A 26,266-nucleotide genomic window follows, 5' to 3' on the forward strand; every position below is an offset into this window, starting at 1 on the left:
TTGGGACCCTTGCAACAGCCAAGCGGCCACTGAGGACCTTTGCCTCCAGACAGAAGGGGCCTCTGCCCTGGGCCTGGGATTTAGACAACCCATTTGTCTAACAGACTAAAACACACAAGAGACTTTTTTTTTTTTTTTGTCTTTCCAGTCTCACAGAAAAGTTCGGTTTGTTTGTTTAATTTTGGAAACTGGCTGCGTGAATGGGAATTACCGAAAAACAGGCAGGGGAAGGGCAGTGGTGTGTGCAGGCCCTAGACTCTGCCCTGGGGGGCCCGAGCTCTCTGACACAGATGGTCCAGGTTTGAGGAGGTGCTTACAACTGCCTGGAAGTCAGAGAAGTTAGGTGTAGGGGAGTTCAGGCCTGTCCTGGATGGAGAAACCACCTACCCACGCTCCCTGGGGACCCTGAGCTGCTCAGTCCGCCCTTGGGTCTAGGGGTTCCAGGCACAGCTTCCCTCCGGCCTGGATTCCGGCTCTCCCTCAGCTCACAAGGTTGGGCCGAGGATGAGGGTGTCTTCACACTTCGGGTCTTGAGAGAGACGCCTGAGCCGGCAGCTTCCAGGCCCTGGGTGGGAACAGGGGCCAGGCCATAGATACAGCTTAATTTAAACCTTTTAAATATTTAGGCATATGGTATAGGCCTTTTAAATATTTAAATGTGTCTTTTAAATATTTCATTACACCTTTTAAATATTTAGCCATCTGGTCTCCCTTTGTACTCCTGCCCCTACAACATTAATGGCAGGCCTGTTACTATTATTATTACTGTTTTATATATTAGGCAGAGAAAGCTTAGGTATCTTGCAGAAGAACACATGGCCAGTAAATGGTAGAGCATGGACCAGAACCCAGACCTCCTGCCTCCAAGCTCAGACTCATAACCTCTAGCAGAACAGACAGTTGTGAGGTAATAGCTCAAATGAAAAAATCCAAATTTAGCGAAGTACATTATTTACAAAGAAGAATGTCAATTAACAGAGGAATGACTCAAAGAGTTGAAATTAACTACAGGAAAGAAGACTGAAAAATACTGTTTGATGTTTTTAAAAATCTATGTACATGGTATTACTTTGACAAAAAACACCAAATTTGTTAAAAATAGAGAAGTAACTATCTTAACTACATATCTATTTCCCCAATGTAAACAATTTAAAAATCATTCTGCTCCTCAAGGCTCCTTTTTCCAAAACTATATAAAACATACTCATGGCTTTTCCTAATGCAAATAGAAATCTGTCACAGTAAGAAAATAGTTCACTAATTATAACCCTTAGAGTGTTACTGCATTTAGTGTAGTCCAAAATGGTTTACAGTGAAATACAGCAAATTCCATTATTTGTCAGAAAATGTTATATAAATGAAAACCCAGAAAGAGTCATTTTTTTAATGGCAAAATTAGGTTTCATGTATCTTCAAGAAGAACTTTAAAATGTACATTTCTTTTTTAGGTCTCTTCTACCCAACCTCAATGTATTTAGAAGACTTTTACTCAATGAGAGTTAAAAATAGAAGGAGAGGAAAAAAAAAAAAAAAAAGAGCCCTGGCTGGTGTGGCTCAGCGGACTGAGCGCCGGCCTGCGAACCAGAGCGTTGCCGGTCTGATTCCCAGGCAGGGCACATGCCTGGGTTGCGGGCCAGGTCCCTGGTTGGGAGCACAGGAGAGGCAACCACGCATTGATGTTTCTCTCCCTTTCTTCCTCCTTTCCCCCCCCTCTCTAAAAATAAATAAATAAAATCTTAAAATAAAAACTGGAAAGAAAACCTTTCAGCATTCAACCACTTTCACATTATCTATCTGTAATAAGTACATAGCTTATAAAATTATTTAATTCAGAAACACCCGAACTGTTTCGTCTAACTTATCAAATCTAAGAGCATACATAGTGAAATGTTAATAACAAGTCCCCTTAGACCAGGACCAGTAACAATGAGAAATTCCAACCCAGAAAATTTTTTGTGTCTCTGTTCAAACACGGGGGGCGGGGGGGTGGGGGGGTGGGGGGCGTAGGAGGGCGGAGGAGAAAAACTGAAAGAAAAAAGAAAAAGGCTTACAACCTAAGACTTGACCCCAGAACAAAGCCACGGCCTTTGAAGAATGTAGTCCAAGCGGCCTTTCATGCCTCTAGCTAACCAGGCTGCCCATTTCAAAACGTGAGGTCACGCGGCTGGGACCTCGTCCTCCAACTTGTTTTTTTGCTGGTTTATCTTCACATTCTCTGCTCCTCAGCCTGCTTTATCTTCTTCCCCTTCAAAGCTTCCCGAAGACACCTCTCTAATTGATTAATCCCAACTGTCCAATGTATTGGTCTTTTCAACATGTATGTACATCATGTGTTATTTTATCAATATTTATATAATGCCTCCAAAGAAAGACTTGAGGTGGTTCATGGTAAGAGCTACATTCGTAAGAACCCAAATGTGTGCAGAGGGAGGGGAATATAAAGGATCCACAGACAGAGGCTGTGGCTGAAAGACGTTCCAGGCGTGTGCTAATCCTGCTTGCCCCCCTTCCCACCCGACTCCCAGACACGCCAGAGAAAACCAGCCACACTTGCCACTTACATGAGGTACCTAGGATAAGCAAGGTCATCAAGATGGAAAGTAGAAGAGAAGTCACCAGGGGCTGGGGGAGGGGGAAGGAAGTTATTGTTTAAATGGTTCAGCCATGGCTGGTGTGGCTAAGTGGAGTGAGAGCCAGCCTGCCAATCGAAAGGTCACCGGTTCGATTCCCATCAGGGCACATGCCTGGGTTGCGGGCCCAAGTCCCCAGTTGCCGGCGTGAGAGGCAACCAATTGATGTATCTCCCACATAACTGTTTCTCTCTCTCTCTTTCTCCCTCCCTTCCCTTCTCTCTAAAACTAAATGTTTTTAAAAAGTAAATAGTTAGAGTTTTTGTTGAGGATGATGTATTTAATGCCGCTGAGTCATATACTTATGAATGGGTGATATGAAAACTATGAGGTTGGGTAACTCTCATAACAATTTTTTTTTAAAACCTGCTATAATGAAGAGGGAAGACAAGTTACAATGAATTTTTAAATGTGGATTTCAAAAGTGCATTTTAATGTCTGGTACCCTTTCGCAACATCTTTAGGGAACTAGGCTGATAAATATCAGCAGAGTGTTGGTGACCTGGAACAGCCAGCAGCCTGGGGGGCCTTGATTTTTAGCACTTATTCCTGTCTGTGATTTGAATACTCCCGCCATGATACATTTCAAGCCACTGAAATCATGTCACTGGTGGGGTTGAGAGAGGTACCTGTAAGGAACTGTTGAGCGGGTAAGGCAGCTCCAACACTCCCAATCTTCTCTGCCCTGCTATACCCCCAAAACGTGTCCCTGTTCATAGAGATTAAGAGGGGACGAAGAGTCTAGGGACAAATGGTTGAAGTTTTCATTGGTTTCTTTGCCAAAGGACTTCCCCAAATCTCTATCCCCACTCCTTTTGAGAGCTTTAATATAGTAATGTGCATTCTGAATCACGAAGGGTTGGAGTAGCTAATGTTTACCAGTCCATCTGACCTCTAGACCTTTTTTCTTCTAAGAGCACCTCAGAGGCTCTGCGCGTCTTTTAGGGAATACCACCTTCAAGAGATGAGTCCATTCGTCTGCAGCCAATAAGCAGACACACCACAGAAGCAGAGGCAGTAGGACACCCAAAAGATGCCTATTTCTCTGTAGAGGGCCACCAATAGCAAGTGGTGCGCCCCGTTAGACAATCCGACTGGGACAATCCAATTTGGGTCAAACTTTGGTGACAATTAACACAGAAAACCCAAGCAGAGCCTCTGCTCATTGGCCCCTTGCCACACGGAAGAAGGAGAGTTCAGGCACCATTTCTTCTGGCCTTCCCTGTGGGATACTGACTTTTCTCCAGGTCCCACAATGCATGTCCAATAGCCTCCAAGACCTTAATGTACATTAACTTCTAAAATATTCAAGGCAGGGCACAGTATTACCTTGAGGAAGTCTTCAAGTCAGATGGAAATAAAGTGGCTAAACAGAGGATCAAAAGTGCAGAAAAGGCAAATGATATATTAATTCCTTAGAGAAGAATAAGGAGGCCCGAAGCTTAAAGCCTCGCAAATTAACACCCAGAACCAGCACCAGCCATGGTTTCTTAGATTCGATAGTAAGAATACTGTTTTCACGTATCTGATTATTTAAACCTTCCAAAGATTTCCTATGGTGAAAATCACACATTTATTCTTCTTTGTAAACATGCTGAGGACGATCAGACAGAAGGCGGACAGAGAACGAGAAGACAAGAGCAACCTTCAAAGGCACTGGCTACACAGAGGTGGGCTGCCGGGCTTCGTGTCCTTCTCTAAGTGGTTACAATCGGAACCAGAGGAAATGGCTCTTCTTTCTCCCTACCACAGACAGTATCGGGGCAAGCAAAAAGCGACAATAAACACTGAACATTCTGGGGGCTTTCCAGAAGGATCAGGATATTCTAGCACCACCCAGCTGATTCGCAGTTAAGGAGACACGTGCCACCCGTCCACCCCAGCACACTCGCTGCTGACACCTATGAGAAGCACAAGTCGAACACTTCAAAGAGAAACAAAGTGTCAAAGCCAACCATTTCACAGGTAAGCTAGGCCTGCAGGCAGTTCTAGTCTATTAAGTAAGAAGCACTTAGGTCCAAAAATGCACACAGCTTCCCAATTATCTCATTTCTGAAAGCTATTATTAACTTATTCCATAATAGGAAAGATTCAGTAACTCCTCGAAACTTCTATTTCTTCTTTTTTTTCTTTGAAGTACAAATCAGAAACTGCTGATTTGAGAAGCTGGAATAACCACCTTGCTCTCAGTTTACTGACAAGCATTTTTAAAGACTCTCTGTGTACTGAGCACAACAGAAATGGCAGGTGGAGAACGCCACCGCTCTGTCCACCACCCGCAGAACCTTGTCTTCTCTCGTGTGAGTTTTGCTGCAGTAATGGCAGCACAGCTCCTCTGTTTCGCACCCCCATGCAGGGACCCTCTAGCCAATATAATCGAAATCTCTATGTGAACATCGCTACTCTGTTAGAATCACTCTTAACTTGAATGCCCAGGCAGGACCTTAGAAAAGAGCTTCATTTAGCCAACAGGCTGCCATTTATTCAAAATAGTTTTTATTTATGGAGTTTAACATATTTTATTATTAAGACTAGTACAGCAGTCCCTCTCTATATCACGGTTCACTTATCGCAGCCTCACTGTATTGCGGGATTTTTTAAAATAATATATTTAATTATTTATCACGGATTTTTCGCTATATCGCGGGATTTTGCGGTACTGTATACACATGTTGTTAAAGTTACGTAGGTTTAAGAGTGTAGAATATGTTTAAGAACATAAGTAGTGTTTATAAAAGTGTGGAAAAGGTTAATAAGGGAGTGGGAATGGTTTATAAGAGTGTGGGAAGGGTTTATAAAGCCTTAAAATATATATAAATACTAAAATACATGTAAGGTTCCTACTTCGCAGATCTTCACCTATCGCAGGGGGGTCTAGAACAAATACCCGCGATAAGTGAGGGAATACTACATATGCTCTTGGCTAATATCTAATCCCTAGAGGTATAAGCAACAGAAAGTAAGTCCCCAGAAGGCTCACTCATCAAAAGATTAGCTCTGATAACACTTGGGATATAGACTTCTAAATGCACACATAGTTAAGGAACTAGTATAAATGACCCATGGACAATGGGGTAACGGGGTGGGGATAGACTGTGGAAGAAGGGGTGGGCGGGGTGGGGGGATAGCAATGGGAGAAAAAGTGGGACAGCTATAATACAAATAAATAAATAAATGCACACATAATCACAAATACATATACACATATGTAATTTTAACATACTAGACTTGTTTACATACCACACTGTATCACAGACATCTTTCTATGTCTATGCATGTTTCACTATGTCAGCCATGTCTCCATGTTAATTCAATGCATAATTTGTTTAAGAGCACCCTTTTAAATTTAGACTTTGATATTTTCCAAAGAAGTTTGCCAAAGCAAGAAACCAAAGACCTTCCTTCAAGATTTCTTGCAAAAATAAGAACACATCAAAAAATAACCTTTAAGGCATACAGTGTTGAGTTTCACCCATTTGCTTTAAAATTCTGAAGCTGTATTTTTAACTCATGTGATAAAATGAAAGATGAGGGAAACAGGGACAGTAAAATCATTTACTTGTGCTCTTAAATCGTAACCCTTACGTTTAACATGTCTTAAAGAATAACTTCGGTCATTGCGTCCATCAACAGACTATAAAGTCTTGATTTCACAGTCAACTAAGCTTGCCTATGGATAGCTTTGATCTATTATCCATATACCTGATATTTCAGTACTCTTTTGCATTTTCCTAAGGAATCTTGGCCTGAAGGAAATCTTATCTAAACAATTGCCCTGGCTGGGCAGCTCAGTAGCTTGGAGAGTTGTCCCAATACACCAAGGTTGTGGGTTTGATCCATGGTCAGGGCACATACAGAATCAACCAATTCAATGAATGCATAAATAAGTAGAACAACAAATCAATGTCTCTCTCATCAATACATTTTAAAAAGCTGAACAATAAATTACCTTCCCCAACTCAAGACAAGTGTGAACCCAAAAGCTCCTCAAGAAGGCAAACTGATCTAGGCTGGGACTTAATATCCTGTCACGCCAGGATGAAAAGAAACTGGTATGGTCAACGACAAAAAAAGGGCTGGTCAGAAAGACAGAATGAGAGGGGGCTGATCAACTTTCTAAGGTGACTTTGGTTCAACTTGTTATAAATAAATTATCATTTTAAGTAAAAAGTCTTAAAACATGCAAAATCACAGACCAAAACCAAGTATAAGAACCCTTTTTAATGCCAGTATATAAAACATAATCTGTTTTATCTGGTGATGATTAAATGTTCATAAGTACAACCACCCCAGGTCCCTGTATAAAGGAAGGAAGGAGCCCTTTACCTACTAGAAGCCAGAGGTTTCAAGGAGAAGGAAGGGGGGAGGGGATAGAGAAAGGAGGGAAGGAACAGAACTTACAAAGAGACATTCACATTTAAAAGTGGTTGTTGAGAATATAGGTAGTATGTGACATGTCATTCCTATCATACTTTTTGTTACATTTTAAAGTTTTCAAAAAAGAGAGGAGAGAGAAAAGAATCCCTTTAACAGTGCCTTTCAGAGTCATGGAGATTTGAGGAAGCAGATACTAGGTACACCTAAAGGTCAAAAAAGTAAGCAGAGTCACCAAAGAGGTAAAAACCACCCTTTTTTCCAGTAAGGAAGAAGAACAGGGAGGAAACTGAAGCCCAAGGCACAGTCACTGCCCCGAGGTAGAAGGAAAGCATTTAGATAAGTGCAGGTCACACTAGCTAAGTACCGACCACTTCATTTTAAGATTTCTGAAAAAATGTGCTTTGAGGTAGAATGTGCAAGTTAATCTGAATGCTGTTTTCTTAAAAACTGGATTTTATTTAAAAATTGAAAGATATATATGAAGAGGCAAGTAAAAGTGATATGAAGAAAAAGCAAAAGATGTAAATGGAAATATGTTATCTGGCTCAAGAAAGACAACCTGATGAACTGACTCCCTAGAAAGAGGGAGCCCAGGAGTGCAGTCACCTCTACCAAGCTCACTTCCGAGCTTTTAATTCTTAGTGTTACGTAAATGGTGAGAAGAAAGTAAGGAAAATCAAGGAAAAAGAAAATATGGTCCACAATATGCTAAAGACGGGGAAAAATAGAAGGAAATGTGTGAATTATATACATTCTCATTTAAAAAAACAAACACACAAAATGAAAATATTTGATTAGAAAATATGTGATGGTGACCCTGGCTGGTGTGGCTCAGTGGATTGAGTGCCGGCCTGAGAACCAAAGGGTCACAGGTTCGATTCTAAGTCAGGGGCACATGCCTGGGTAGCAGGCCAGGTCCCCAGTCGGGGGTGCGCGAGAGGCAACCACACATTGATGTTTCTCTCCCTTTCTCCTCCCTTCCTCTCTAAAAATAAATATATAAAATCTTTTTTTAAAAAAAGAAAAGAAAATACGTGTTGAGTCATGACAAGGTCCATTCGAAGTGGTTCTTGACATTGACATGGAGTTGACTGGTTTAATATTTGATTTTCATTTGTGGTTTGCTAAAATTGATGGGGGCTCAAATGTTGGAAAAATTTTAGTTTCAGGTAATAGCTAGTAAGTTTACTAATCAAGGTATGTTAAAAGCTATTGCTTCAGGAACTGGAGGTAGGACCCACCTTGACTCCAGGAGACCATAAGCAGTTCCACCTTTGTCCCTCAGGAGGACTGCAAGACATCAGGATGGTATCTGAGCCATTGTGCTCCAGGGTGAGGTGACCACTGCCCAGAGCACAAAGGCCACCACCCAGGACACAGATGAAGGAATGCTGCAGCTTTTATCTGATTAACATTTTCCCTGAATTCCAAACCCCTTACCTACAGTTTTCTTCTTATAAAAAGGATCCATTTATCATGGGATTTAGGACAATCCGTTAGGATACAAGCCCGCTGTCCTCTCAGATAGCAGACCATCTGAATCAAGCGCCCATAAAGATTCCATCCTTGTCTCTGCTTATTGGGTCTGGTAGGTGAGGGTCAGCTGGAAAACCAGCTTTTCCGCTTTCAAAATCACATGCAAGTTCCAAAATGCCCAAGTTTCCATATATTCATTTATTCATCCCTATTAATAAATGCACTACTCAGGAGTTTTATCCCAAGTCTGCTTATACAAAATTAAATGTCCCATAAAGACTGTGTTTTCTCAGTCAAGTGACTAAATTCCCTTAAAATATATTGGGCTTTCATAACTTAGATCAGAGTATATATAATTCCAGAAAATTCTTAATGGAAGATCCAAAGTTCTCTGTCAAGGTTCTGATTTCCGGGAGCACAGGACACCCACAAAAGGCAACGAGAATAAGAAAATGGCAAAGCAGTAAGAAACCGTTTTTGAGATAAAAGCACTAACCTAACAAAAAGACCGTTTGTGGAGGGCTCCTTCCCGTCCCCCAGCCCCTGCTCCAAGGAAAATCAATTTGCGTGCCATTCCCACCCCTCGGCCCCGTGGGGCCCCAGGGGGAGGCAGCGTTCACAAAGGCGGCCCGCTCGGTCACTTCCTCAGGAAGTGGGACTGACCACAGCTCACCCGCTCAGGCTCAGCGTGTCTCTGGCACTCAGAGAGGGACTTGGATTTGGAAGAGGACACTTTCACCACAACTCTCAACAGGGACTAACTAGTCCCGCGGGTCACAGACACTCCTGCCCGCTCTCACACTCGGGGGTCCTGCTGTGCTTCGTGATTTCCTGGCAAGGCCCAAATGCAAGGTGTCATACAGGTCCCGCGTTACTGCACCGGACAGTTTCTTTATCTCCCCTTCCTCCCACCAGACCCCCTCACCCATAACACGCAGGGTGCTTCTTGGATCACCCAGTGACGAATCATGCACCCAACAGACCCAAACTAAGCAACGCCCGTCAGTCTCTGTAACCGCCCTTTTCTTTTTCTTGCTGGAGAGTCAAAAATAGAATTGTGCTGACTTACCGTGAGGGCTAAGGTTCTTGAACTGCGAGCTATCTACTTACTGAATATACAAAGCTTCCCAAAATACATGCCCCAGTGTTTCTCTTTAGAAAGCAGAATGTAAATTCGAAGGGCAGCAGTACCCTCAGGTTAGCATGTCAAAAGATGACTGCTAAAAAAGCAATTGAAACGGGAATTAAGAGTTAATTAAGCACACACCAAAGCGCTGCAGGCTGGGCTCTTCCAACTGGGTTAGGGAATAAGCCGCCCGCCCACCCCGGTTATCCGGCTGTGTTCTCCCTAGGGGTGTCCTTCCTTTCACCTCCAGGAGTGCCTTCCGGAAGCAGGTGGTCTCCCTGGGCTGACCATCTCTGCAGATACGGGGTTTTTGACAGTAAAAAGGTACTCAGAGGAGGGCTCATCCAGGCCACCACTGAGTTTCCGAGTTAATGAAATAAAACATCCAGCTAAAGAGATTACTGCAGGATTCTCTCTCTCCAAGGGCACCACTCCAACCACTCAAGCACTCAAGTCCAGGAAAAAACCCTGCTCTTCCCTTAGTTCCTCCAAAGAGATAAGGGCAAGGATCCTATTTGCTGTATCTGGACAGCATGTTGTTGCTCTTATGGCCAAGGGCAAGGTTTTCAACCAAAAAACCAAAATCTTCCAAAGTGAGGGGAAAATGTGCAAAAATGTGGGGTGCAGTTATTTGTAACACAGCAAACACTGGGCAACATGCAAATGTCCACCAGTAGGGAAATGAGTAAGTCAATTATGGTACATTTCTTTTTTTAATTATGATAAAATACATGTACTATAAAATTTACCACCTTAACCATTTTTAAGTGTACGGTTCCATTGTGTTGAGTGCATTTACACTATTTATGGTACATCTTTTTTATAGCGTACTATGCGGTCATCAAAGTAAGGTACAGCTATTATAGACCCTGATATACCTACATACATACTTTATTAAAATTTTAAAAATAAGCATATTGCATTTTATAGGTCTATATGTAGATATATAAAATATATCAACAGCCCTGGCTGGTGTGGCTCAGTGGATTCAGCGCCAGACTGCAAACCAAAAGGTCAGCGGTTTGATTCCCAGTCAGGGCACATGCCTGGGTTGTGGGCCAGGTCCCTGGTTGGGGGCGTGTGAGAGCCAACTGTTTCTCTCACACAATGATGTTTCTCTCTATCTCCTTCCCTTCCCTTCTCTCTAAAAATAAATAAATAAAATGTTTAAAATATATATATATCAATAGATGTAAAATTCACAGAAAGGCTTAGGATGAACATCAAACATTCTGACAAGGAAAAAATGTTTTTCAAAGTTCATCCACATAAGTGCAGGTGTATATTTTCAAAGTCTTATATCTACAGGGAAGTAGATGGAAGTTTAAATTTCTTGTGAACTGAGGGATAGTCAAAATCATCAATCTTGGCAATTCTGTCAAAGGGACTTTTCACACAAGCTATTTCCCACTGGACAGACATTCTTTTAACTAAAAGACCCTTGTGCTGGCAATTTCCTAATTCATCAATGAGAAATACTGAAAGGGTCTGGGCTAAACCTGTCACCATTAATAAACTTCAGGAAAATTCATTACAGCCTCTGCTTGAACTGGGTTATTCAAATAGTTTCATGATGAGAAAGCAAGAAGAAAATGTCTAAATTCCTTCACTGGTGGATGTAAAGTGCCTCTTTTTGTTCCTTTAAACAAAGCATGTCTGGTGAATTCCAGTATTTCGAAACTAAGAAATCGCTTACTGATCCATTTAAGTACTAAAAGCATAGGATTCCCAGTTTAGGAGGAAAACTCGAAAGGGTTCAGAAGCTTTCCTTTGGAATTTTATCAACACCACGCTTTTTCGTAGCATCTGTACCATTCTAGCTTGAAGCAACATAGATTTTTCTAAATCAAAAGTGATATTTTGAGTTCAAAAAGGGGGACTTCAAAGTAATTTTCCTTTGCGACCTGAATAAGCCCTCTAAATTTCTGCCCATAAATCCTAAATCCTGCACAGAAGCCTTTGTCCCTGAAATGTTCAAACCAACCAACGGCTCTCTTTTTTGCTGTTTTCTTTCTCATTTTACCCATAACTTTTCCTTGTGTTAAATACTAAATTTAAACTATTTGCAAGCTGGCCTGGCTGGTGTGGCTTGGTGGACTGACCGCCAGCCTGCGAACCTAAATGTTGCCGGTTTGATTCCCGATCACGACACATGCCTGTATTGTGGGCCAGGTTCCCAGGTGAGGGAGTATGAGAGGCAAGCAATCAATGTTTATCTTGCACATCGATATTTCTCTCCCTCTCTTCCTCCCTTACCCCCTTCTAAAAATAAACAAATCAATATTTGCAAGCATTGTGGAGCCTGCCAGCATTGGGAAACATGGAAGAGAAGAGGAGCAGCTGCAGGTTCTTCTCCACTCTCTCGGGATTTTACAGCTCAAAGACGCTTGCTTGCTTCCCTGGGAGCTCTTTCTTTTGGAATTTCACTACCCAAAGTTTGGAAGTATTGTTCTTGCTCCAAGGCAATGGGGTGGGCGGGCGATTTGGCCCCCCTACCACCACTGATAATTAGCAACGTCGAGACCTTTTCGGTTGCCCCCACTTGGCAGGGGGTGAGGGGTTGCTATCGGCATCTGGGGGGTTAGTGAGTGGAGGTCAGGGATGCTGTTCAATCTTACCGTGCACAGGACATCCCACTACAAGGGATTACTCAGCCCCACAGGCCGGTGCGGCTAAGGCTGGAAACCCCGATCGAGGGGAACGGACTTCCCCCTTATCATCCTGGCCTCCTCCCATCAATCATGACCTACTCCTCCTAAACTCCCCTCGGTCACCCAGAGCAGAGCCTCCTAGTGTGGAGATGGTGGCAAGACCCCACTGCAGCTCACCACCCCTGCCCCACCCTCCCCCACCACCAGCGGAGGTTGGGCGTGGACTAAAGGGCTCCCCGCATCGTTATCACAACCCTCCCTATATCCCAAAATGAGGCCGAGGCCTGATCACTCCACAATTCTCGCCAGATGTCCATTTCACGTACGTGTTTGGAATGATGAAACACGGTACTTCCCTCTATACCTTACGACCGAGAGCGTCCCCCAAAGTCACCACTTACAGTATGCCTACTGGCTGTTGACTTAAAAATAAACTCATACAAAAGGTCTCTTCCTGGAGTAGGCAGAAAACAAAAAAACACCGAGAAAGAGAAGTAACGACATCATTTCATCCATCGCTGTGTCCCTTTCAAAGGGGGGAATGGAGGGAACCTCTGGTGTTCCTCGCGAGGTCCTTTCTCTTGAGCTTCATTCATTTCACCCGAGACAAACAACAGCTGGAACCCTGCTGCGCCACGTTTCTCCTGGCAGTTCCCGCCCCCCGCCCCCGAGCCAGGGGTACCTCCCCATCGGCCCAAGGGAACACGTGTCCAGCGGTGGAGGAAGAGCAGCAAACCCGTATTTCTAAAGGGGCTCTCTGCCTTCACTTGGCTGCCATCAGAATGAGTCAAAACCTCGTCGGGCAGGTTCTGTGAGGGCTGCCGAAAGGAAGCTGTTTGTGGTGTGAAACGGGCACAGGCACAAGTAGGCGCCCATGCCTCTGGCAGAGGAAGAAACCCCAGGAAAGGAAACAAGGTATCTCTTACTGTTCACCTATTTTCAGTAGCCAGAGCCACAGCAGTAGCGCGGACCAAGCAAGAAACACCTCCTGGATCCTGAGGACACGGGAAATGCTGGCTGACCCAGAAGCAGTGGCTTTGAACCTCCAAGACATTTGAGCCTGCTGCCCATGAGCGGTAGAAGCGCTCCCTGTAACCACGGGACACTGCAGTGCTGGAAAGCATGGACTTTGGAATCAGACAAACTAGACGGCTCCTGGCTCTTCCCTTTAAAAGTTCCAAGGTTCCAAGCAAGGTACTTAACCTCTTGAAGCTGGGTGGGGTTTTTTTTCCAGCACAAAATGGAAATCAGATCAAATCAAGCCACAATGCTGATGCTCCTAAACAGGCGATGATAAGACAGATGCCATCGGAATTCCCAACAACCACATGGGCTCCAATGACAAGTATCCTTCACTGAAGTGCCTCTTGCGGAAAGGCAGGCCCGCAAGGTCTTCCGAGCTGCAGAACAAATTTGTCCTATCCTCTACGACCTGAAATTAGAGCATCATGTAACCCAAGAACTTACAGCTAAATGTGAAACTCCAAGAGAGGGCAACAATATCCTAATGCTCAAGATGACAGGAACAGAAAAAATATTTTTAATTCTATGAGTCATCTACATCAAAACCACTACAGCATAATTATTATTACTCAACTGCTGAACTATGTGTTTAATCTTCCCCAAAATTAACACTGGCCACATAAACCAGACTTGCATTTTGCCAGAAGGATATATACCTATGAGGGGCCTCAAACACACACTCACACACACAACATACATACACACACATACAACACATACCCCTACCTATGAGAAGCCTCAAATACACATCTATGTACCCACAGGGCCCTGAACATTACGCATGAACTATCCCTCTCACCATTTGGCCAAATTTCCAATCTCCAGTGTCTCCATCCAAAGCATTAACTCAACCAACATTTATTAGGCATTTATAAAACAAGTACTGAAAGGTACACACTGTTTTTGTGATTTTGAGTAAATAGTAAAGATTTCAGTTCTGCACTCATAAGAGCTCATTTACTTTGGCTACTATACTGAAGAACGGTGAGAGGTACAGACTTCAGGGTCCTAAAGACCAGGTATGAACGAACGCCAAGTCCCACACTGATGGGCAGTCTCGCCTTGACATATCTGTTCCTACCTCAGGGCCTCCAATTCCTCAGGCATAAAGCAGGTTAAGACGACCCACTTGTCAGGGTTGCTGTGAGACCTAAGTACTCAGAAATCATGCCCTGGCTGGTGTGGCTCAGGGGCTTGAGCACAAGTCTGCAAACCAAAAGGTCACCGGTTCAACTGCCAGGCAGGGCGCATACCTGGGTTGCAGACAGGTCCCCAGCTAGAGGTGTGAGAAAGGCAACCGATTTATAAATGTATCTATTGCACATCGATCTATGTTTCTCCCCCTTTCTTTCTCCCTCCTTTCCCCTCTCTCTTTAAAAATACATAAAATCTTTTTAAAAAAAGAAATCAAAGTGTCTCAGAGCAGACAGTTTCCTTCTCTGCACTCCCCCAGGGTGACCGAGTCATCCTTTAGCTAGTCTTCCTTAAGACCGTGTTTCATCATTTCCTGTCTCAAAAGCTCTGTCCTAGCCAAAGAGCTAGGCTCAGTGTCCTCTACATATTCTTCTTGTGCCAAGTGTTCAACTTCTCCCTCATTTCCCTCCGTCGGTCATTTCTTTTTGTTGAGCTCCATCCCTCTTCTTTTCCACAATTCTACCCAAAATTTATCCTTCTCAAAACCTCTACTTAGATTCAATCTTCTGTTTTTTGTATTCTTCCCCTCAACACACACCTCTACCCTTAGTATCAAATATGCATGTCAGAAAACAGTATAAAAATTAAGAACACAAATTCAATTCACTTACGGGCAAGTTATTTTCTGACAACAATGAATCAAGGCAAAGCTACAGACCGCATTCCCCGAACAGTGTAGTCACACAGAAATTCTGTACTCTGGGCTTTAAGGAGAACAGGTGAAAGATAAGACAAACCAAGGAAAACCCATTCCTACCACTGGGCAACAACATCATTTTCATATACGGACAAGAGCGCGTTCTGTATAAAGGCAGGCCCCTCTCTCCTTACCTCCAGCTTGTTAAACTGAGCTCATGAACACGTACAAGTCATTTCTCATTGCCTTGACTCATTCACTCAATGTCTTTGAGGAGGTCTGAACAAAGGCAGCTCCCAGATTTCGCTCTTACCATGACATTCTCCAGAAAGCATCCCATTGTAAAATGAGGAATGTCTTGACACTGGAGATAGCTAATTGCATGTGCCTATATGATTCCTACTATACTAACCCCTCAGGGAATGTCTTACAAGCCCAGGGAAAACTGTCACCCACTTAGGGTTAGCACTGACCCTGCCCTCCAAAGCCACAGCCGACTGGACCAACGAGATTTTCGGTCCTGAGAACCACAGGGGGACTGCGGTGTCCATGTGGTGTCTCCTCGTGGTCTAAATGAGGATATGAATACAGTCAATAACAATGTAATAACTGGGGCTATGGGGGGGAAGGTGGGTCCTAGATATATCAGGGGGAACACTTTGTAAAGTATATGATTATCTGACCACTACGCTGTACACCTGAAACAAATACAAAATAACACTGAGTGCCAACTGTCATTTTTAAAAAATGTTACAAATAAAAAATATTTTAATATGTACCAAATAAGTAAATAAATAAATGAGGGCATGGAAAGCATGAGGGCAGTGGGACAGCCACACGCCCAGAAGGGGCACAGAGACAACGCAGGGCGTGTGGCCATGGATGTGCAAGGTACGAGATGATGCCCGAGTTCCTAGCTTCCAGTCCTCGTGACATTCCAACTTGTAGTCGGTATCAAATCTATTTATGACATCTTTTACATTGTTTTTTGTATATGCCTTCAAACCCTGGCGTGCACTGTCTGCTCACAGCTCCTCTCCATTGGGACCAGCCACACTGCACGTGCCCAGGAGCCCTCGGTGGCCAGCACCCACCATGGACAGAGCAGTTCTAGATGCAAAGGAATGCCTCTGAGGTCCCTCGGATGCCTTCTCCACTCCATCCTCCATCACTACCAAGTCCCAGTGAGTGAGAAAGGAGCTTCTGGTCCCCATCAAGCAGACATGGGCAGCCAAGTGCCAGGGGAAAGGGACGTATCGCAGGGGTTAGCCAAACTGCCATACCTGCACAACCAAGGTGTTGGTTTTTAAAAACTGTGAACCATGGAAATTATATTACACCAATAGACAGGCAATGCAGGGCGCACCCACTAACCGATGGGGCTGGATCTTCCTGGGAGCAAAGACCACTGGAGTACAAGATTATAACCACAAAATTCACGCATGACTTTCCACCTGCAAACAAAAGTACCGCCGAGTAGGAACGAGCATGCTTACCCCTCTGCCCACATTTCAGCCACTTTTAACCCCACACAGGGCAGCTGTAGCTGAAGACCTACAACAAGGCAGGAGACACTCACTGCATGTGTTTTTACGGCACACGCTCAAAAATCCACTTATACATGAGATCAAAGGAAGCCAGGAGAAACAACTCACTCCTAGACAGAAAAAAAAAAATGTCAAGCAAAAGCCCTACTCTGAACACAGGGGGCTGCAGGCGACAGAATAGCTAAGGTTTTACAGAAGGCGTACCAGGTACCAGGCACCCTGCTGAGCACTTTTACATGCATCTCATCCTAATAAAACCCCTGAAGAAGAGTATGACTTGCAATTTAAGGAACGTGCTCAAGGTCCCATGGCTAGTCAGTGGCAGAATACAGGTTTGTATCACTGACGGCCAGGCAAAGGCAACTGGAAAGCTCTGTGGCCTTACCCCCCCGAATTTAACTACAACACTAAGCACAGTCCACTCGCAAGCTACAAATCTTCAACTACCCCTCCCACTCTTGCTATGTTAAATCAGCAGAAGTGCTAAGGACCAGCCTGTCAGTGAGCATGTGCCTGCATGAGGCTTAATGTGAATAACTCATGGTTTCGGCTTCACATGATCTGAGGTTTATAATATGAGCTTATATGTCATCGGGACACATACGATAAATTTTGGAAGGCAGAGAGAAAGTCATGATGCAAAAGCCTTGGACTGGGAGCCCAGACTGCTGGGTTCCCAACCTGCTCTGACACACTGGACAACCCCCTTCCCCTCCACCCCAAATTGGGCTCAGTGTAGAAAAGGAGGCGATCACTGTAAATGTCTGCATTTTCTAACCTAGGAAGGTTTCCAGCAATCTAATTCTCGCCATTCAGATCCCTGGAAAGAATCTGTTCCTCACAGAAGGAAACTATCAAAATCAATACCCATTACTAGCCTCTGAATCGGTCTTTGGAAAACAGGGGTTTAAGGAAAAGGCTAAGCTGGGAAGACATTAAAGAACACCACCACCTTGGTTTTATCTTCAGGCCTCCATGATGCTTCAGGATGCCTGGAATCTCTAATTATGCAACGTTGTAATAATATTTGACTGAAAACAAAACAACACAAAGACTGCTTGGGAGAGCTTAAAAAGGCCACTGAGTTTGCCTAAAATTGGTTTTTTTGTCTTCAGGTTTAAATTAAGCAGAATTTGCATGCACACCTCATTCTTAAACAGAATTGAGAACTCCCGGTCTGCAGAAGCTGCTTCAAAGTACTCTTTAACCTCTGTCTGTTCATTGTCGGAACCAAAGGTTTTCTCCACACCACTTTCCACATTCACTGAGTTTCTCATCCCTCTCAGAGAAGAAATAAAACAAAAACACCTCTTTGTTCCTCCTTCCTTCCAACTTGCATCTTCATTCTAGTCCAGGTAAAAAAATGTGTCTTCTCAACACGCTTTCTCTAGCACTGTCTCTGGTGTGCAGATTCTTGCTCCGTGATGACTCAAGTCAGGAAAATCTGGCTAATGACAACGGCCCTTCCAGGGACTCCAGCGTCCCCATTCCACACTCTCACCCCGACCATCTGCCACTTCCAACCTGAACATTACCAGCGACACTCAGCACTGCCCTGGGCCCTCACCAACTCCTCCCTCTCACCTCCCCAGCCCTGAACAGCTTCTGGGGCTCCCCTTGTCCACCAATTGTGCTTCCCCCCCCCCAAAAAAAGGGTGAATAGCCGGGTGGTGAGGAGCAGTCCCCAAAGTCTGTCTCTGCCCCCATTTATGAGCTGGCACACCCCGGCCAGGCCAGGGTCTCTGCCTCGGCTTCCCCACCAGCACCACGAGGGACAGTACTGAGCGGCTCATCTCATGGTTTCAGTATAAATGATGTAACACAGGGAAAGGCCCACCATGACGGGCCGCAGGGATAGCAGGCGCTAACTGCTACTATTTCCTGCCTGTCAGGGGATGCCTCTCAAGTGCTTTGGCCACCCCCTACTTCACTTATGGTTTTTATCATATAAACCATCATCCTATGGAACCCCAAACTCAACCCTTTTCCACCTTTCCTCTGTGGTCCCTGGTCTATGCAAATTCCTCCCATCCTAGAACCACAGCCCAAACAGATCTGGGAGACACAGAACACCCCAAGGGCAACTCAACCCAACTTGAACTCACTGCATTGAGCCCCTCCCCCTCCTTCCTCCAAATCTATTCTGCCTTCTAAATTCAGAATCTCAGAGACAGAAACAGCTGTGACAAATAACCCCCCAAGAACTTCTATGCCCATCCAGTTGTCCCCCGTACCTCAGCAGGTGCCACCATCCGCACATCTGCCCCCTGCAGCGGCCAGCACCTACCACTCCGTCCCCACTGTCCACACCTTGCACCAGGCAGGCCCTGGTCTGCTCTCCTGTATCGGCCTGGGTCCCATCACTTGGCCTCCCTGCCTCCAGCCTGAACAGCCTCTCCATTCCATCCTCCCAGGGACAAACCCAGGAACTCTGTCATTAGAAATCTTTCTTTTTAAAACTGATTTTAGAGAAAGAGGGACAGAGACAGACAGATAGAGACAAAGAGACAAACTTGTTCCACTTATATATTATTCATTGGCTGCTTCTTGTATGTGCCCTGACCGGGGATCAAACCCGCAACCTTGGTGTATCGGAACAGCACTCTAACCAAACGAGCTGCCTAGCCTGGGCTAGCAGTTAAGTCTTTCTCTGCTAGACTGCCTATAGAAGTCAGTCCACGTTCAAACGGACTGTGCAGACTGACCTTCAGAAGTCTGGCCCTGGACCGCCTCCTACGCTTCCTGCTTCCTCTGTTCTCCCACACCACCCTGTCTCAAACCGGTGGCCACACCCAGCTCCCTCAGTGCCCACCCTACTCTCCTTCTCCCCCAGGTCTTTCCTGCCTTACCTGTTCTTACTGGTCTCTCACAGTTCAGCTCAGAAGCCCCCTCTTCAAGGGCGCCTCTCTGGACCCATGGCATTGGGAGGCCCATTCACTCTTCTGTTATAGCGTCTGGAAGGCTACTTCCCACTCACTTTTCTCTGGATTCCTCTCCCTTCGGTCCTCCCAGCGCCTAACACCCAGTAAGTATCTGTTAAGTAGGTGAAATAATGCCCAATGTCTCACTTCCCACTTTTCTGGGTTCTCCCCCTCTCCATCACCACAACCTTGGTCTATTTGTTCTCCCCGATTCTGAACACTATTTTATCCTTTAAAAAAAAAAAAATCTGTCTCCAAAATCTACCTACTTCATTGCTTTGATATTGCTCAAGTATTTCCACTTCCTTAAAAGGCATAAAAGCCGAACAGTAACTTCAAATATTAAACCACCACCAATATTTTGGCAGTCAATAAATCAGACAAATTACAATTAAGTTGTTTGCACAACTAAGATGTCAGCAAAGACCTCTGGTACCACTTTCCAAAATTTTGATTCTATTATTGTTTGGCGCTTTACTGAACCTGAAGATAAATGTAAAAATTAAACTGCCAAATGTTTCTGAAGAGATTAAAAATAATTGCTGTAGGAAATAAAGGAGATTTTACCACTTGCAGGTTTTTGTTTCCACTTTTGGCTAATTCTGATTAGTTCTGGGTTATAAAGCATGTCATCCTGTTAGTGAGGGGTCCATTATCACGCACATCTCTCGTTTGTCTTCAGATAATGTTCACTGCGATCTCCTACTTGAAAAGTCTTAACTCAGCTGACAAGACTGGGTCCTTTTTTGTGAGTTATGAGGAGCTGAAGTTATTTTCATTCAAACTTCTCATTCTTATGTACTTACCATATAACCCAGCCATCCCTCTCTAAAGTATTTACCAAAGAGACATAAAAACTTATGTTCAAACAAAAATCTGTAGGCAAATGTTGACAGCAGCTTTATTCACCGTCACCAAACACAGGGAAAAAACCCTAATGTCCTTCAATCGGGGAGTGGATGAAAAACTGAGGTACATCCATACACTGATCTACAACTTGGCAATAAAGAAGAACCAAATATGAACAACCAGTAATATGGATGAATCTTAAATGTACTTGGCTAAGTGAAAGAAGCCATTTGTATGACCTTCTGGAAAAGACACAGATACAGGGACAGAACAAATCAGTGGCTGCCAGGGGGTCAGGGTTGGGGAGCAGAGAAGAGTCTGACTGCAAAGGGACAGCAGGAGGACAATTCTGGGGGCAATGGAATATTCCTTATTACGGACAGTGGTGGCAGACACACAGTGCTACACACCCATCAAACCCAGAGAGCTGTATGCCACTGAGTGAGGTTTACCATGTGACAATTTAAAAACTGAAACAATTAATTATTAGATCACAACTTGTTTGAAGATCATTCCCTAAATGTAATTGACACAAGGGTGTGGCTGCTGTTAGTGCTTTGTTGTTACTGAACTGTATTGATTAGGAATAGTAGGGGAATGAGGAGGGGTAACCCCAGATCTTTGCCAGATACTTTCAGTTTCTCTTGTATTGACAACCTCTGTGAGGTTCCCCCACCAGAGTAACCTCTCTGCCTCACGTGTGCACAACCAGATGCAGTTCTACCAAGGACATGCGGAGGGTGGCTCAACATCAACAGAAGACAGACTATCTATACCCTACAGCAATGTGCAAGAAAGCATTTCAAGGAAAAAATAATAATAAAGGTGTTGGACAACTAGAAATCCTAAAATTCTAACCCATCCTGGTCAAAGGTGTAAGCAGAAAACCCCATTTCTGCGTTGGCTGCCTCCTTCCTAGACCCTCCTTTAAAAAGGATTCAAGAAGGGGGTGGGCCAGGTGGGGAATCTCTTTGTGACAAAAGAGGGAAAAAAAGAGATAAGAGAGGCCTCCTGAACCAGGAGGCTGTTCTAAAGCCCTGGATCCAATGTTCTTTCACATGGAAAAAATGATCCTAAGTAGGCAAATGACAAAAACAAGGAAAGGTTCAACCCCAGTGACACTTTCTTTCCAGTGTACCCTCTTCGGCCAAACCCACACATTCCTCCTGCAGAAGGAATGGCCGCCCTGGGGGCTGCTGCCGGCAACCCCGACCAGGCTCAGGGCCCAGGGCCCAGGGCTCCGGGCTCCAGGTGTGGCTGCCTCCAAGGCCACAAGGTCAGCCGCACACAGGCCCAGCCCCCAGTGTGGGTGCCACCCTGTTTGCCCCCTCCGGCTCCTCCAGGAAAGGGAATGCTAATGCCCCTGCTGCTCCTCACTAGCATTCACATTCCCAAGCTCAGAAAACTCCGATCATCTCCCCTGGGGCCCGGGGCTGCCATTGTTACACCTCAGCAGGAGACCGCCACCTGAGACAGACCGCGATCCAAGATGAGCTCCCCGATGGCCACCCTGGAGAACGAGCTCTCCAACCTCACGCTGCATTTGCAGCTGGAAAGACCGGCCTCAATGCAAAACAAATGCTATTTTCCAGGAGCCTTCTGGTGGAGCGGGGGGAACAAAGCTAAAAACCACAGAGAGAGTAAACCAGAACATTCTGTGACATGCAATGCTTTACAAAAAAGGGCTTTTAAACATGTTATATCAAGAAAGTCCTCGCGAGGGGTTAGCTGTCAAAAGTTAAATACAAGTCACTGGCGTTCTGAAGACAGGAGTGAAGGACTCAATTATAAAACAGCTCATTGTATCAAGCTAATGAAGGTTTATCATATGAGCCATCTGAGTTTTAGTTGGCACCAAAAAAAGCCGGAGCAGCACATCATGCAACATGGACCGGGATCTGCTCTGCAAGCAGATTTCTGCCCACGCTCAGACACAGCACCTCTGGCCATCCAAAACGCTGCCGAACTGAAAACCAATTTCAGCAGTGACTTGTAAAGAATTCTGTGCCCGCACGTAATCTATTTACTGGTTTGCCAGTCCGAGATTATATTTCTCTCTATCAAATACCACACAAAGTATTCTGAGCTAACCAGGCACTCCAGTCTCCCTTTGCCGGTTTTCTCACACCCTGGATGCTCCGCAATCGTAGGAAACATTTTTGAATAAAAACCCTGGCATACTTGACACCCTCCAGGGCAGATATTCTGCCCACCCACTGCCTGCACACAACCAATTCTAAGATCCTGTGCATTTCTGAACAGGCTCTGTTCTGCTGACCGCGAAGAGGAACAAAATACCCTCTTCAAAGTAGGGGAGAAATTTCGTTTCAGGCATGTCTTGTATGGGCCCCCCTTGACTGTACTTTCACCAAGCCAGGAGACAGAACCAGTTCTGTTGATGACATCATGTTGGATGTGATTCTGGAGCTGCTGGTTTCCTGTTTGGGGAAGTGGAAGTTCTTTTCACAAGGAACCCCAAGGCAAAATGTTTAGTGTTCCCCTGTAAGCTCTCACTGCCTTTGTTCTTCGCCTGGCTATACTCAGTACTGCTTTCTTCTCTTTTCTCCAAAACCTCTGCTTCTGGAGGGTGCATAAAAAAGCCAGCTCAACTCTAACTGCAATCTCTTAAGGCATTAGACATTGTCTGCCATCCAGTGCTGGAAAGCTTTGAGTTAACAGGCATCTTTGTACAGAGGAAGCCTGACGACCCGCTTTCCTTCTGGTATTGCATTAGGCTTCCACATTAAAATGTATGCCACAAATAATCCAATGGCAAACTCACCGTCAACAGCCCCCAAAATCAATAAAAGCCATTCCACCACTTGACTCGGAGTGAAAAACCTTTCAGGCTAACACAGAGAGCAAGGTAAAAGAAAGGTTGATGAATGAACAAAAGGCAAATCTACCTTCAGACTTCTCAGATCCCAAAGAGGTGGCCAGGCTTGGCTTGATTTGGCAGTCCTTCCCCCCCTTTTTTTTTTTTTGGAATCATTGGGGAAAAGGCTACCTGTGTACTGCTTTAGTCTTATGCAAAACAGTGCAGTCCCCACAAGGCCCTGCCGCCTATCATCCTCTAAGCTTGCTTCTCTCCAGGCCTGACTCTTCTAAATGCCTAGACACATGTGGTTTAATGAAGTCATTCTGATTTCACCTGGACAGAAATACCATCAGAAAGTCGCTCTAATCCCATGAAACGTGCTTAATATTAAGAGTATTTCTTCTCCACTCCGACCCAATATTATCTCCAGGGGTACCAATCCACTGCAAGTCGGTGTCTGAATGGATCTTCAAATAAATATATAATACTTAAATTCATGCTCAAAATATATCTCACCTTGTGAACCTTGACCTTTGGGAAAGACTTTGGACCAGTGTTCAGTTACTGTCACACAGTTGCATTCTCTGCAAACATGAAAGGGTTAAAGGCAGCCTCAGTCAACAGGCCTACAAGGAAAAAAAAAAAGACAGCATGTATGCCTTACAGTATCAGTGGAAAGCATTTCTGCTCATTTCCTAGAACAATACTGTTACCTTTTGGCCTTCATAATAGTCAGAAGTATCCCCAACACCCTTTAGTAGCTTCTAAAAGGAAAAGCACAATACAGAACATACCCTGCAAGAGAAAAAAAAAAAAAAAGCATGCAAAGTAGCAATCTCCAGCAACAAACAAACTACCATTAGAAATCCATCAGTTCATTTTGGTTGGGTTTTGTTAAACACAGAGAAGAGAAAGAGAGAGAAAGAGAGACTGCATAAACCAGTGTCCCCACCCTAGTCACATTTTTTTTTTTTTCTTTAATAAGGGTCATAAATCTCAGCTCCTTGTCCATCCCTTAAGCAAAAGAAAAAGGCAGGAAAAGCCCAAGTAATCTCAGACCTTGCAAACCTGCACATTTTCTCCCATCTTCTCTACACAGAATCTTGGAGGACTCCATTAGCCACATACCAGTGCTGTGTGGTGTCTAAGTGTGCATTCACATACTGTGTTGGGATGGTACCTTCCTGCAAGCGCCTCTGCTTTTGGCTGCCATGAAGGGAGGAAGCTGCTATCCCACTGTAGTAGCTCAGTGACTGCATTGTGTTCAGGAGCTGATCTGCCTCAAACCAGTTTCAGCCGGTTCTGGTCACCCTACATAAAAAAGCTATGGCAACCCTCGCTGAGTTGCCAACAAGTCCCTGAAAATCATCAGCACAGGGGGATCTCGCTGGGGGTTGCTTCTCCCCTTTTAGGTCTTCCTGAGCAGGGGAAGGTCATCGTGTGTCCCCCACCACCACCACCAGCACATAAACGCATCCCCTTGGAAATGCCCACCTCCCAAGCTCCCCAGAGCCCCTCAGGGCCCATCCCCCCGCCCCTCCACCCCAAAGCCCACCGCAGACACTGTTGCCCCCTCCTTCTCTTTCCCCCACTTACCTCCCACAACCTGGCTCAGATCTTTGTGTACGTGTGTGTCAGTGTGTGTTCTCTGTGTTGGTGGCTGACAAAGAGCCCCCAAGAAAGCAATCTATGTGTCTGCTCACACTGCATGCGTCGGCTGCGGGAGCCGGCCGGCCTCGGCCTCCTGGCTGAGTGGTGCTGGCTTGTTGACCAGGCTCCTCTCTGCCTGTCACCCCCACCCCACCCAGCCCCCTCCTCCCGTCCCTCTCTCTCTCTCCCAGCCCTGTCACCACCAGCAGCAGCCCCCCCAGTCTCCTCCTCCTCCTCCTCCAACCTTCTCTTCTTTCAAGCACCTGGGGGGAGAAGTCCAAATCTCTTCACCTCGGGGCAGAATACTAGAGATGCCTGGGGCGGGGTGGGGGTGGGGGCTGGGGACAGACGAAGGGGCAGTGGAGAAGAGGGGCACAGAGGCCTTTAAAAATCCTGTGCACAGCCCGCGCTGGGAAGGGAGGCGGCGAGCTCCTGCGCTCACGTGGCCCCCCTCTCGGAACCTGCGGGGCCTAGCAGAGCCGGCTTGTCCTCGGCCCCCCAAGGAAGCTGGCCGGGCGCGAAGGCCGGCTGTCCCCAAGGCCGGGGTGGGACAGGCCACTGCAATCAGGCGGAACGGCCTGAGCCTCACGCACGTTCGCCCCACGCCGCAGGGTGGCACGAGGGGCCGCGCCCCCATCTCGCCCCGGGGGGCCCCCGCGCGCCCCTTCCTCCGCGGCCCTGCGCCCCACGCTCGCCGGCTCCCGCCCGGCCCCCGCCCCCCCCAGGCGCACACCCACCCCCTTCCCGGGGTTGGCCTTCGCAGCGGTCAAGCCCGGGCGTCTGGGCCGCGGCTCGGATGACCTCTGTTCCGCGCGGCGCCGCCGGCGGCTGCTGCTGGGGCTGCGGCTGCTGTCGTCGTAGCGGCGGCGGCGGCGGCGGCTTCCATGTTACGGGCGTGTCATCTGCATTCCCGCTGCCGGGGTCTGTGTGTGCGTGTGTGCTGGAGCGGCCTCGCGCCGCAGCCGCCGCCGCCGCCGCCTCCCCGGCTCCCGGGCCGGCCCGCCGCCGCCGCCGCCGCCGCGGCCTCGCCGTGCGCCCGGCCCGGGCCCCGCGCCTCCCCTGGCGCCGCGCTCTAGGCCGCGCGGCGGTGGCGGGCCGGCCCGCGAGCCGGGGCCTACGGCTGGGGGTGCGTGCCCGCGGCGGTGGCTCGGGCCGAGCGGCGAGCGAACAAAAGGGAGCGCAGGAGAGGGGGAGGGGGCGGCCAGTGGGGGGAGGGCGGCTTCGGGAGCGGGAGCGCGAAGCCCCGCGGCCGGCCGGTGCCGCGGCGCGGAGGGAAGACGAGCCCCGCAGACCTGCCAAGTCTCGCCCATCTGGGGCTGCTGGGTTGCAGCTTCGCCCCGGAGAGCGGGCTGGTGGTGGTGGTGGTG

The 26,266-nt window shown here is 46.3% G+C and overlaps 1 protein-coding gene across 6 annotated transcripts in view; it reads right to left on the minus strand.

Annotated features, from left to right (window-relative positions):
* ZNF532 (zinc finger protein 532) overlaps positions 1-25,851 on the minus strand; it is a 92,734-nt gene extending 66,883 nt beyond the window's left edge. For 3 of the 6 annotated variants that reach the window (XM_090285434.1, XM_090285433.1, XM_090285432.1), the window contains exons 1-3: positions 25,637-25,848; positions 23,963-24,044; positions 23,766-23,875 (exon numbers count right to left, since the gene is read on the minus strand). The gene's annotated coding sequence lies outside the window, so the exon portion shown is untranslated. Of the gene's footprint in view, positions 1-23,765; positions 23,876-23,962; positions 24,045-24,429; positions 24,738-25,636 lie in introns of those variants that run through there. The other 3 variants (XM_090285430.1, XM_090285431.1, XM_090285435.1) reach the window with 3 other exon arrangements.
* Between the last annotated feature and the right edge of the window lie 415 nt (positions 25,852-26,266).

This window comes from Furipterus horrens, unplaced genomic scaffold, assembly GCF_987537825.1.
Source record: "Furipterus horrens unplaced genomic scaffold, mFurHor1.1.pri manual_scaffold_8, whole genome shotgun sequence".
Classification (NCBI taxonomy): domain Eukaryota; kingdom Metazoa; phylum Chordata; class Mammalia; order Chiroptera; family Furipteridae; genus Furipterus; species Furipterus horrens.